Source organism: Brassica napus, unplaced genomic scaffold, assembly GCF_020379485.1.
Source record: "Brassica napus cultivar Da-Ae unplaced genomic scaffold, Da-Ae ScsIHWf_535;HRSCAF=808, whole genome shotgun sequence".
Classification (NCBI taxonomy): domain Eukaryota; kingdom Viridiplantae; phylum Streptophyta; class Magnoliopsida; order Brassicales; family Brassicaceae; genus Brassica; species Brassica napus.
Genome location: NW_026016601.1, coordinates 1 through 13,696, shown reverse-complemented (window position 1 = coordinate 13,696; position 13,696 = coordinate 1). Strand labels below are relative to the sequence as shown.

Genomic DNA, 13,696 nt, shown 5'->3' with positions numbered 1-13,696 from the left:
TATTGTATATTTTAATATGATTATCTGTTAAATGAAGCTTTATACTCACATGTTTTAAAGTCTTAACATTTTTTAAAAACCAAGATAAAAAAATATCGATGTGGAACTACTAATAGTTTAAATAATTTATAATTGTTTAATTATTTTTGGATACCGTAGAAATTTTATAAATTACTACTCAATAAATTAACACATTATAAATTACTAACAACTCAAAACTGTGAATAAGTGTAAAGATACATTAAATAGATATTACAATTTAGGTTTTGTAAATATATATATACTTTCATGAAATTTCAAAATATTTTTAGTTATATTAACTTGTGCAATTTTGGAACTACGATAGTTTCCTATTTTTCTTCCAAATTAACATATATCAAACTATACATAATCTAACCAAAATATGTTATAAATCAAAGACACTGATCTAAACTAAATGAAAGTAAGAAAAAAAGTAAATCTAATTTCAGCTTATTTAGAACAATGAAGCAAACATTGTCTAATTGAGAGGAATAATGCAATCCAATATTAAAAAAGAATAACCGAACCAATAATTTTTTATAAGCAAGTCACACACACACATACATATATATATATATTATTTATTTTTATGCATATAAATCACATAACAAAACAATTTAAACTTATAAAAATGAAAAAAAATATTAATCGTTTGTAATTAATTATGTATTTTGTGAATATATACATATATATACCTCTGTGAGTATAAAACAATCACCTAGTAATATATTATTTATAAAGTGAGCTAACTCTAGCTGCAACAATGACAATGAATTTATGAATGAAAAAATAAACAAAATCCAAATCAGCATTAGTTTCTTCAGGATCAAAACCAAACAAGAAGACAGAATAACGTAATAAACTAATCTTGTAATAATGCTTCTTCTCTTGGACCTCTAGGAACCGGGACCAAGCTTGGAAAATAGGTACAATGCAAAGGCCAAGGATCAAACACATCATTTAGCTGGACTTTACTGATCAACTTGTTTTCTTCTACAACATAGATCCAAGGATGGCCAGTTTCGTCGCAAGAACACAAAACAAGCCTTTTATCGTCGATGAAGTAACTTGGTTGAGAGCTGGAATATTCATTCGATACTAAACCTGGAAAGTTAGGTATAGACAAAGTCCTGAAGTTCATCCAAACCACATCATTACCATCCTCAACGTTAATCTTGTTCTTGGTCACCCAAATCTCAATCTTCTTTGTCTTGTAGCATTGTTTCAACAAAGAAAACCGATCTCCCTGAAGACTCTAAGGACAAGAGCATTGCGAGGATGGTTCATCCCACATGGTAGATCACAAAAGTATGCATAGAATCTCTCGCTCGAAAAATCAAAGTTAAGAAGATGGTACAAGGTATCAGTCTTGTCATAGAAAGCAATCCAATACACATTTCCATGTAACGATACACCACATTTAGTGAAGAAGATAGCTGCTTTATCTTTGAGACTTTTGTCTCCCTGTATAGGTGTCAACTTGGGGTCTTTCCACACTTCGGAAGAAAAGTCTTGGGTTTCCCACTCGGAATGGTCCGTCCAATAAGACCCAATGGTCTTGTAACGTTTTTCATCAGCTCTCATGTTGTTATTAACATAACCTATGCCAACGACTTGGGAACTAGGTTGGCTAGCATTGACTTTGATCCATCTGCTTTGTTTAAACCACGGGTTCCAAACCGCGGCTACTTTATCCATACCACATAGCAAGAACTCATTACAATCAACCAAATGTTTAATATGAGATTCTGTACCGGGAACTTCCAATGTTAACTCACGCACCAATATCTTAGGGTCAATGCTTACCGAGTAAATCTTGGATTTGGTTGTTAAGATGAATCGAAACGTAAACTTGTGGTTGTTTAGGAACGTCTTGTCGTTGAGGAGAGCGTTCCATCGTTTGCAAACGGTTCTGAAGCGTACAAGAGATATTGGAGGGACATGAGAGAGAATTTCTTCAATCATCTCCCATGGAAGCTCTTCCTGATCATGTGCAGCTATAGCCTTTTTTGTTTGGTTGAATCCATCATCTATGTTAGGGTTTGTATCTAATGTCCGTCAAACACGTCTTCAAAATAAAGGATGCGATTATCATCAAAACAATAAATATATAATTTGGGTTTCACAAGGGAGTAACGTGACCATAGTTGATGAGTATAACACGTGTAATCTCCCTTTTTCTTCCTCAATTTGAAATCTTTATTCTAGATAATATTTACTAGAACTTGACATACACGTCCGTGCATGTATTTTTTTACTTTAGTTATTCAAAAAACATTGTATATGATTGATTATATAAGTGAAACCTCTATAAATTAATAATGTTGGGATTTTGAAATTTTATTAATTTATAAAGATGTTCATTAACATAACTACATAAGTTTCCTTATTTAAATTTTGTATAAGATATATTTATTCTAAGATAAAAAAATATATTTGATTTTAATGTATAGACATTAACTGTTATTTTTTAAATTTGACATTTATATTAATTTTATTATATTATTTGGTGTATATAACAGATATTTCATAAAATTTAAATGTGGTTTTTGGTATAATATTACTAAATCTCATCAAAAATATATTAAATGTTAAGAAAATATAAAGATAATTTCATTGTGCATATAAAACAAATAATATAATAATATGTTCTTACTTATATAAAATATGTACACATATAATTTATTAATTTATAATTTTAATGGGACCATATATATACATAGAAATTTCTAAAAGATTATTATTTTATTATTTTATCGATTTATGTCAAATTTTAAACCGATTTAAGTTAGGACCGGTGAAATTAATTAGTTTATAGAGATTATTAATTTATCGAGTATTAATTTATAGAGGTTCTATTGTATTCAATATTTGTTATATATGATTGAGTTTCTTGTCAATATATGATTGGTTGTATATTAGTTCATTTTTACATAAATTTTCTTTTATTATTATTCATTATTTATATGTGGATTATTAAATTTTAGTTAATAGTAAGAAAACTTTAGGTATTAGATTAGATAAACACATATGTTATTTATTTTATTGATAAAATTTTATATAAATGTAGAAGTAAGGGTCTGACTGGTTTTTCCGCTTCGATCCGCAAATGCAGCTTTTGCGGTTGGTAGCGGTTGACAGCGTTTCAAAACAATCATACAAACCGTTACAAATCGTTACAAACCGCTCTGAATATCTTAAAATCAAAAGTTGGTTCCAGCTAGCGTTTGCTGTTGCGGGTGAAAAAATAAATATAAAATTATTTTCAAAAATATTTTAAAATTTTAAGATTAATATTTTAAATTTTAAAATTTTAAAATGGAAATATTATAAATTAAAATTCACAAACAATATCATAATTTGTTTTATAAAAAGTCATGAAGTTCATCCAAACCACATCATCACCATCCTCAACGTTAATCTTGTTCTTGGTCACCCAAATCTCAATCTTCTTTGTCTTGTAGCATTGCTTCAACAAAGAAAACCGATCTCCTCTGAAGACTCTAAGGACAAGAGCATTGCGAGGATGGTTCATCCCACATGGTAGATCACAAAAGAGGGAGGAATAGAATATTTCGCTCGAAAAATCAAAGTTAAGAAGATGGTAAAAGGGATCAGTCTTGTCACAGAAAGCAATCCAATACAAATTTCCATGTAACGATACACCACATCTCGTGAAGAAGGTAGCTTGTTTATTTTGCCTACTTTTGTCTCCCTGTCTAGGTTTCAACTTGGAATCTTTCCACTCTTCGGAAGAAAATTCTTGGGTTTCCCACATGGGACTGTACTTCGTCCTGTAAAACCCAATGGTCTTGTAACGTCTTTCCGCAACTCTCATGTTGTCATTATTATCATAACCTATGCCATTGATTCAGAAACTAGGTTGGCTAGCTTGAGCTTTGATCCATCTACTTTGTTTCAACCACGGGTTCCAAACCGCAGCTCCTTTATCCATGCTACATAGCAAGAACTCATTGCAGTCAGCCAAATGTTTAATATCAGATTCTATCCCTGGAACTTCCAATGTTAACTCACGCACCATAATCTTAGGGTCAATAATTTACCGAGTAAATCTTGGATTTGGTTATTAAGATGAATCGAAAAGTCAACTTGTGGTTGTTAATGAACGTCTCGTCGTTGAAGAGAGCGTTCCATCGTTTGCATACGGTTCTGAAGCGAACAAGAGATATTGGAGGGACATGAGAGAGAATTTCTTCAATAATCTCCCATGGAAGCTCATGTTCCTGATCATGTGCAGCTATAGCCTTTTTCGTTTTGGTTGAAGCCATCATCTATTTTCGTAGAGCTAGGGTTTGAACCGAATGTTCGTCAAATATGAATGCGATGTTCAAAACAATAATAAACACTTAGGGTTTCACATGTGAGTAACGTGACCATAGTTGATGAGTTTAACACGTGTGTACTACAATTTCCCCTTATTTCTTCCTTTTAACCTCTTACCCAAGTTTATTTAACCTTCTGTTTTCTAAATGGTAATATAAGAAAATTGAATTTCTCCTAAAAGGCTTAAAACCTATGGCTTAATTGGACCATGTTAATTTTCTATTTATAATATATCAGTTTTTATGTACATATTGAGCTATTGGTTTCCGATGTCCAATCCATTGTTATGACAATAAGATTTATGGTTGTGTTTAAGAACATAAACATCACTACAAGAAACATCGGCATACTGAGGAAAAAAAATCGTCGGTATGTCGTCGGAATAACGCTATTCCAAGGATATACCGAGGAAAAAAGTCCTCGGAAATATCTCCTCTGAAATTCATATTTCCTCGGAATTCCGTCGGAAATATCCGATGGAATTCCGAGGAAACTAAATTCCAAGGAAACTCCGAGGACACCAAGTTCGTCGGAAGGTTCCTCGGAATATACCGAGGGACGCCTTCCTCGGAATATTTTGATGGAATTCCGATGGTCCAATCCTCGGAAGTTTCGACGAAATATTCCTCGGAATGTTTATCGGGAATTTCCGCGGAACCTGGCTCTCGAAAAATTCCGAGGAACATCTTTCCCTCGGAAAATTCCGAGGAACTTCTGTCCCTCGGAAAATTCCGAGGAACTTCCTTCCCTCGGAAAATTCCGAGGAACTTCTTTCCCTCGGAATTTCGGAATTTTTTTAAAAAAATTTAAATTTTTAAATTTAAATTCGAAAATTTAAAATTAAAATTAAAATTGAAAACATAGTAGATAATATTCAAAGTTAAATAAAACATTCCGAGTTTTTGGTAAAAAAAAAAAACTACGGGTCTTGAATGTTCGGGAACACCTCGTTCGGGTACATCCTCCTCATCATCTCCATCATCTGCTCGTTCAGCCTCTTTTATGTCTCATAGCCCGCCTGTTGAGCTGCCATATGGGTCTCCAACGCAGATATCCGATCATCCTTGTCCTTCAGCTGAGCCGTAAGAACTTCTAGATCAACATATGGCGGTGGTGCAGAAAAAGGAGCAGCCGACCGGGAGCGACGACCCAAACCGACCAAACGTCCCTTCTTCTTTGGAACCGACTGAAATATAAATAACCAAATTTAAATAATATAAATTGATGATAAAATAAAAATCAAGAAATAAATAAATTGAACTTTAAAAAAAAAGAACTTACCGATTCAACGATTTCGTTGATTCGAACCGAGGACAAGTTGGTCGAAGCCGTCGAATCGTCATCATCGGTTTGAAGCTGAGACACTTCGTCATACACCTGAGTTTGGACCAGGTCGACCACGTCCCTCACAAGACCATCATCAATCTGGCTGGTCTTCTTGTTGGTATACGCCCTTTTCATTAGGGCGAGATCATCAACCGGCTCGCCCTCATTTTCTTCCGCCTTGAAAAAAAAATAAATTAAACAAACATTATAAATTTGAAGAAATGCACAAAAAATAAAATTCTGAAACTTAAATAATTGAAGAAAAAACGGTTGAACTTACCATGCGATCCCCCAGAGTGGCAATAGATTGAGCACCCAAGTTATGCTTGTAGATGCCCTTCCCTTTACGGTCGCTCATGCGGTTGTTGGAGTTGGTGGAAGAAGTTTCTTTCGTCTCTTCCTTATCCCAATGCGCACACAACTCCTCCCAGACCGTGTCGTTCATCGACTTTGGAACCTTTTAATTTTTTTAAAAAATAGTTTAATAAATTAAAAATTGTTAATAAATTAAAAACTACCTTGTTTGCTTCCCACTTCTTCTTCCACTCGTACATCTGCTTCCCATAGTTGTCCATAACTTTATGGACAAAATGGTGATAGATAGAGAGCGTATCATCGGAATTCCAGTTGAATTCTTGCTGAAATATTTTAATAAATATTTTAATAACTTTATGGACAAAAATATAAATAGTTTAATAATTACAAAAAAAAAGTTTAACATGCATGTTAATTGATATATGTCACCATATTAACCATTTGATTTATGTAGTTAAAAATACATTAGTATCATCTAAATGTCTCGATCACCATTTTATGATATATATTTTGATGTATATAATCAGGGGCGGTCCTGAATTACTCGGGGCCATAAACAACAACAAAAACGGAAGCTATGTTTATATTTAACATTATAGAAATATAATAACACATTCTCGTTCAAAACTATTTTAGTAGTCCAAAAGCAATGTAGTGAAAATGTAAGAGAAGGAAGAAGAAACAAACGTTACTGTGAAAAGTTAACATTTTTTTTTCCTTTTAATTAGTTGTAGGTTCCAGTTTACTTATAATATCTTCTATAAAAAATTTTTCTTTCCTTTTCTCGGCAACTTTTTTTCTGTTTACGAGAAAGCTACAGAAAACTAAACATAACTACATTGATTTTTTTTTTAAAATTGGGGACCCTATGGAAATGGGTCCAAGGCCTATGTTTAAGTTTGCTGGGCATCCCTTTCCTAATAAAAACTACAATACAAAGACATATCAACTACGTAGAGCAAAATCCTTAGCAATCAGAGTCATTAAATATATGAACGAAACACAGAAAAGTGCGGAATGGTGCAAAAAGTTACAAGCAACACCTTTGTATGTACGTATATTGTTGGTCAACACGTTGATCAAAAAACAAAAAAAAAATGGTTGGTCAACACTACAAGTAATGAGTAGGAGCAAAATCCATTTAACAAGCTTTTATTTATGGCTTACCCAGAGGGTGATGGGTGTCTTTAACGTCGATAAGTAAACTGCAACATAACTTTTTATTAAGGCTTTATGCAAAATCCAGAGATAAGACATGAACAAAAACAACTAGGTGTGCTTTTTTCTACCATACACCACACAAAAGGTTTAGGAAAGAAACAGAAACTACAGCTAAGTTCAAATTAGAATAGGAACGAGCAAGTGTGTTCCGGCTATTTTGAGAACAGAGGGCCTCCTCCTCCAACAATTTGTTCTTAAACTTTTCAACCCAAGGGCACACCAAGATTCCTGCTTAAAAACCAAAAGCCACATCAACATCAGCAACCTATAAAGAGGGTCTACAGCAAATGGAATAAGCAAGTAACAGCAGATAGATTAGCACCTTTCAACTCACACTTAAGGATGTTCTTGTAGGAAGTGAAAACCCAAGTATAATTCATTATTGTCAATACTGCATTTGCTGAGGGGAATAATAACTAAACAGCTTCTTGAACAGAGGAACAAGTGCGACCATAGCAAGTTGGAGCTGCTCAGAGCTGTTTACGCGGACGCTTACTTGCCCTGCCCCTCTGTTGTTCAGATTAGCACGAGCTATTAGATTAGATGAACGTCCTATGGGCACTTGGGACTGTATATTCCCTCCAATAGCAAGATCCCCATGCCAATCCATCACAGAAAGTCCTAGAGTAGATAAAAACCTACCCAGCGGATAATCTTTATCTCTCAGCTGAGCTTCTAAACTACCACCATAAGCAACATCTCCTCGACTAGTCATTGCCCCTCCACACATAACCATTCTGAACCTTTTATTAGCAATCAACTTATCCTCAACTTTCAGCCCCGCAGACACCGAATCACCCAAGAGCGTTACAGAGAGACCAGCTGCAGCTTTGTGTTTCCTAAAATTGTTAAATCTCATGTCACTTCGAACAGTGTAAGCCAATTCCTTCCCAGCATTTTGCATTTCGAAACCTAGGGAGGTTGATCTACCCTCTCCGTGTTTAACCGAGCTGGCCATTTCCACCTGCACATTTGCATCCTTCTTGTCCTTTGTCACTTGGCCTGAGAACGATATGGGTATCTTTTCTTTAACAACAAAAAGTCGTTCTGCATTGACACCTTCGTAGCCAACATCATGATCCCACCCCTGAGTTTCCAGGACTGGCCTAACAAGCCACTGATTGGAGGAATCAAGGGACCGGTACCTGTGAGTAGGGTTGTCAGAGTCGAACGATGCAGGTAGAGACAAATCTGGCATGGGAACTGGAACAGAAGCAGGTTCACTTCTCTCCTCTTCCACATTTTCACTATGCCCGTTAGCAAATTCTTTAATCTCGGCAGCAAATTTCTTCATCATCTTACGTCTCTTTCTTTCCTCTTTCATCTGCCTCTTCATAAATAGTTTCTCCCGGTACTCCATCTCATCAAGATATTGCTTCTTCTGAGATTTACTAAGCCTAGCCATCTCAGCTTTAGTCAATCGCTTAAAAGGAGGAAGCTGGTCGTACTCTGATTCTTCGTCAGAACCTGATGATTCATCCAAATCATCTTCATCTTCTTCATCACCATACTGCTCTTCAGGAAGTTTAGCTTGCGGTCTTGATTGCAGAAACGATGAGAGGAGAAGTGGCAGTGGTGGAGCCTTGGATCGAGCAACAAATGGTCTCCCTGGAGTATTATTATCTTGTAATTTCAGAAGAGCGTTTGCTTCTGCTAGAATCTTGGACGCAAATGAGAGTAACAGCAAATGAGGCTTCCACACTTGGCCATTCGGTAATACTCTCTGACCTGCCCGATTTGTCCTGCAAGCAGAGTGGTTCTCAACTAAAGACACAGGGTTCATGAGCCTCATATCTCCAGCTGCTTGGCGAATGGCCTGCTGAATGACATGGGAACGTTGTGTTACAAACATGTCATAGCTAGAGGCAGTGCCATTTGGGCCATCTGGTGGAGCAGAAGCGGCATGAGTCAAACCCACAATGGCATTAAACCATATCGATGGTCCAAAAACATCAGTGATGGTGCGCAAGAGAGGCGTGTCACCAGAATCTCTGCTTTGCATATCCAGCCTATCAAGATATAATACGATATCCGGTGGATTTTTCTTGATGAAAACCTTAACAGACTTCAACATTTTCTCATTTTTGTGTTGATCAGACCATGATGGTAAGAGGCCTGGAGTGTCAATCACCCGAACCTTAATTCCCTGAACAAAACCCTCAACCTCCTGAACCCTCTTTGTCCCCATCTGGAATGCATCCGTACAGATCTTCACTTCATCAAAAATAGAATTAATCGTAGCACTCTTACCAACACCACTTTTACCGAGCACCATAACTGTACAAGAAAAATCAAGTGGATCCTGTCCAGCTGCCTCAAGTTGTTCTGCCATGGAACTGGCTCGATCAAAGCTAAAGGCACCAACACGGCTTCCGTTTCTCCCCCTCAACTGCTCAGCCAATCCAAGCCTATACAAAACCTGAGCAACAACAACATTATGTGGAGTTTGCCCTAATCTATGTGAAAGCCTCAAAAACTTGACTCTGATCAATTGGAGCTTCTCACGGGTCTCATCATGCTCATCGGTCTCTGCAGGGGTAGGGTCCTCTGCTTGCTCAGACTGATTCTGAGACACATTACCATTGACACGAGGCTGATGAAGAACACGTGGTGTGGATTCCAAAAGAGGAGCATCACGCCCAAGGCCTGCTGGGCGAGCAGGACTTGTAGACTCTGTTGGGGAAACAGAAATTGCTACCTCAGATTTTCTTTCCTGAATCTCTGGACTCATAATATTCACTCTGCTGCCTTGCTGCTTCTCAAAATCCTTATTAGGTAGAGAAGTATGTTCAACACCAAGTCCTCCATTTTGAACTGTATCATGATCTCTACTGATGCGACCTTCAGTCTCTCCATTTTCCTCAGAACTAGATTTCTCCAACGGAGATGAGGTCCCAGCAGAAGCTACTTGAATACTATCATTGAAAGATCTCTCACCTGAAGCACGTTCACCATTTCTTTGTGCCCCAGATACATCAACAGTTTCCTCCTTGTTTTCCTCTTCAATACCATCATTTGTTGTTTCCTCGATCACTTCAGCCACCAGCTGTTTCTTCTCAAGAAAGACAGTTCCATTTTCAGAAAAAGAATGTGTGGATGTCTCGCTGACATTCCCTGCACCTGCTTCCCCTTCATCACCATTCATTCGGGAAGTCACAAACCTGGTACAGCCTCTCCCGTAGTTATATGTTGCAGGTTTGCCTCACCATGGCTCTCTCCATTAACCTCCTTTGGATCTTTCACTTCCTCTGAAGGTAAATCATCGGGTTGGAGAGATTCAGGCTTTGAACTGTCAATAGCTTCCTCATCTTCGGTATCCCTCGCATCAACATCAGAAACCACCAATTCAATTTTCTCTACTTGCTCATCGCTGTTTCCATCGTCTGCAAGCTTCTTCTCTTCCATACCTACTTACAACCATAAACAAAACGAAATCACGAATCAATCAGACTAAAAAGGCTTAACCCTAACGATAAAATTAGAGCAGAAACGAAACTCTAGAATACTCGTCTCTATCATTGAAAGTGAAACCCCTAAAAGCTTATACAAAAAAAAGAGAAAGCTAACCTCGTTTAGAGAGAGAGAGGGAGAGAGGCAAACTTCTGACGGGGAAGGTGGAGGAGGAGGGAGATAAGAGCTTTCCAGGGACGGTGGATATCCGTTTTGGGTTTAAGCATCGTACGGTGGAAACATGAAGTGGGCCAAGGCCTTTTAGGTGGGCTGCTAAATCTTGTTGGCCTTTTTGCCATCACTACACGAGACAGATACTTGTTTTCTTCTTTCTTGGAGTTACTCACCTGTCTTTTCTATTATTGTCAGTCGCAAATATTTTATATTAGCTATTACAAACGTGATTGTTTATATATATATATATATATGTATGGCTTACTAAATTGGTTAAATTTTACCTCAAACAGTGCATCGATGTTTTCATCAAGTGAAGGGTCGGTTATATATAAATATATATATGTATGGCTTACTTGTGTCTGCCTAAAGTTTGTAAAGGTAGGGGATATCTGACGACCTGACGTCTCTCTTAGACAAGTTTTGTGGTCTGGCTGGTTTTTCTTCCCGCAACCCTTTCCCACGAGGTGGTGACACTTTCTCTTCACGGTCTGAAGTTAAGAGAAGCTGAGAATTAGTTTCAAGAGAGGCTATAGTTTCTACAGAACATACCAATCAACATAACTATGAATGATCTATGTCTAGTTGTCCTTCCAAACGTACCTCAGAGAGAAGCTCTGAGTCATCCACTGCATGAAGATCCCATCAAACAAGCTCCAAAATCATCTCTGAACTCGGGTGGAAAAAAAATCCTTCCGAAGAAGGCATAGCTGCTGATGGTGTATATATGATTCAGAGTACTCTCCGTTGAGATTCAGATTTCACATTAGTTTGAAAAGCTTTTGATTCTCTCCAGCAGTCTGAGCTCCATAACCGTGGCAGATACAGCAAAAACAAACACAAAGCAGCCAGCCAGTAAAGTTTCTATAGCTAAGAAAATTACCAATCGAAAGAGATAAATTACTAACATGCCCTGAAACAAATTCTAGCAAGATAAGCACAATTCACAAGGATGGTCAAAAAGATTCCAAGCTTACATTCATACTCAGCATTCAGCGAACCAAAGCTCTAACAAAACATTGGCAATTACCACCTACAAGGCATGCAAGTTATTGGAAGAGTGTAATGGAAAGAAAGACTCAGGGAAAGCAAAGAACCTGCATCAGAAGGTTTGAAAGATAACGCTGATCATTGCCAGCGTGCCATGACATCATCTCCAGCGTCATTTGTGGGTCCCACATCAGTACTCAGCCACGAGGTCTAGAGAGCATTCTCACCTTGTCTGGCGGTCATTGTCTGTGGTGTCTGCACCTCTTTCACTGCCAGCAAGATCAATGAAAGTACTCTTCCCAACAACTTTCCCAGGCAATTCATTGGCATCATCATTTTTACGTCTGGTTTCTTTTACCTCAAAACGTGTTTCTTTCCAACAAGTTGTAAGATAGCATGTGATCTAGATGACTCCCCATTTGCTCCAGTTGACCCTGTGCTCCTTTCAGCGTTCCCTTTCTCGATAAGTACCTTACAATTTGAACATCTGAGACTTCATACTCTTGCAGCCCAACACTGTAAACTTCTTGTCTACCATCTTCTCCCATTAAAAGCTTCCTACTCGACAATTAGACAAGTCAAAACATGCAGTGACAACTTTCACATAGATAATCTCTTCCGTTAAGAACTGGCAAATCCAAACGGTATTTCCACCACAGAAGCTTTTATAATGACAACAAGACCAAAGCTACCACATCTCGCTGCTAACAAGAGCAAATTGTGTAACAGAAGTCTCGCAGATGGATTGCATGAGCACCAAACCAATGGATTTGGTGGGACTCAACGTGACAATGTGAGATCGCAGTAACAGTATCAACAACAGAATCTTTTGATTTGAGGGAAAGACGCATAATACGAACTGGCGCAACAAAAGTTACCAGCAACTTTGACTTTCCAAAGCAGCTTACAATAGATGCTTGACAACATTAAAAGACGTTTAGCAGATGATAAGGACCCCTACAAAACTCCCTTTAAAAGCCTTGAATTACGGCTAGCTCAGAGGGTGTGATGATGGGTGTCTTAAAATCAACAAGTAGATTGCAGCATAATTTTAACAAGCTTTATGAAAAATCCAGAGGTAGACATGAACAGAAAGCCATACAAAGGTTTTGGAAAGAGAATAAAACCACAACTATGCTTAAATTAGACAAGGAACGAACAATGTTCTGGCTATGTAAAGAAAACAGAGGCCTCCTCCAACAAATTGTTCTTAAAGTTTTCAACCCAAAGGGCACACCAAGGTTCCTGCTCAAAACCAAAAGCCACATCAGCAATCAATAAAGCGGGTTTACAGCAAATGGAATAAGAAAGCAAAAGCAGATAGATTAGTACCTTTTCAACTCTCAATCTAGGATGTTCTTGTAGTAAGTGAATTGAAACCCGAAGTGATCCATTATTGTCAATATTCCATTTGCTGAGGGAATAATAACTAAGTAGCTTCTTGAACAGAGGAAACAATGCGACCAGTGCAAGTTGGAGCTGCTCAGAGCTATTTACGCGGAGGCTTACTTGCCCTGCCCCTCTGTTGTTCAGATTAGCACGAGCTATTAGATTAGATGAACGTCCTATGGCACCTGGGACTGTATATTCCCCCAATAGCAAGATCCCATGCCAATCCCATCACAGAAAGTCCTAGAGTAGATAAAACCTACCCAGCGGATAACTTTATCTCTCCGCTGAGCTTCTAAACTACCCCCATAAGAAAATCTCCTCGACTAGTCATTGCCCCGCTCACCACAAACCATTCTAACCTTTTATTAGCAATCAACTTATCTCAACTTTCAGCCCCGCAGACACCGAATCACCCAAAGAGCGTTACAGAGAGACCAGCTGCAGCTTTGTGTTTCCTAAAATA

General features: G+C 37.5%; 1 long non-coding RNA gene and 3 pseudogenes across 1 annotated transcript; all 4 read right to left on the bottom strand.

Annotated features, from left to right (window-relative positions):
• Positions 1-742: 742 nt before the first annotated feature.
• LOC106345367 lies at positions 743-2,051 on the bottom strand (annotated as a pseudogene).
• A 714-nt stretch (positions 2,052-2,765) lies between these two features.
• On the bottom strand, positions 2,766-5,106 carry LOC125604407 (annotated as a pseudogene).
• A 2,101-nt stretch (positions 5,107-7,207) lies between these two features.
• Positions 7,208-11,018, bottom strand: LOC106453991 (annotated as a pseudogene).
• Positions 11,019-12,857: 1,839 nt separating this feature from the next.
• On the bottom strand, positions 12,858-13,457 carry LOC106452195. The gene is made up of 2 exons (XR_007336177.1): positions 13,174-13,457; positions 12,858-13,086 (listed from the first exon to the last, which is right to left on the bottom strand). It is a non-coding gene; the product is annotated as an uncharacterized LOC106452195 (long non-coding RNA).
• Between the last annotated feature and the right edge of the window lie 239 nt (positions 13,458-13,696).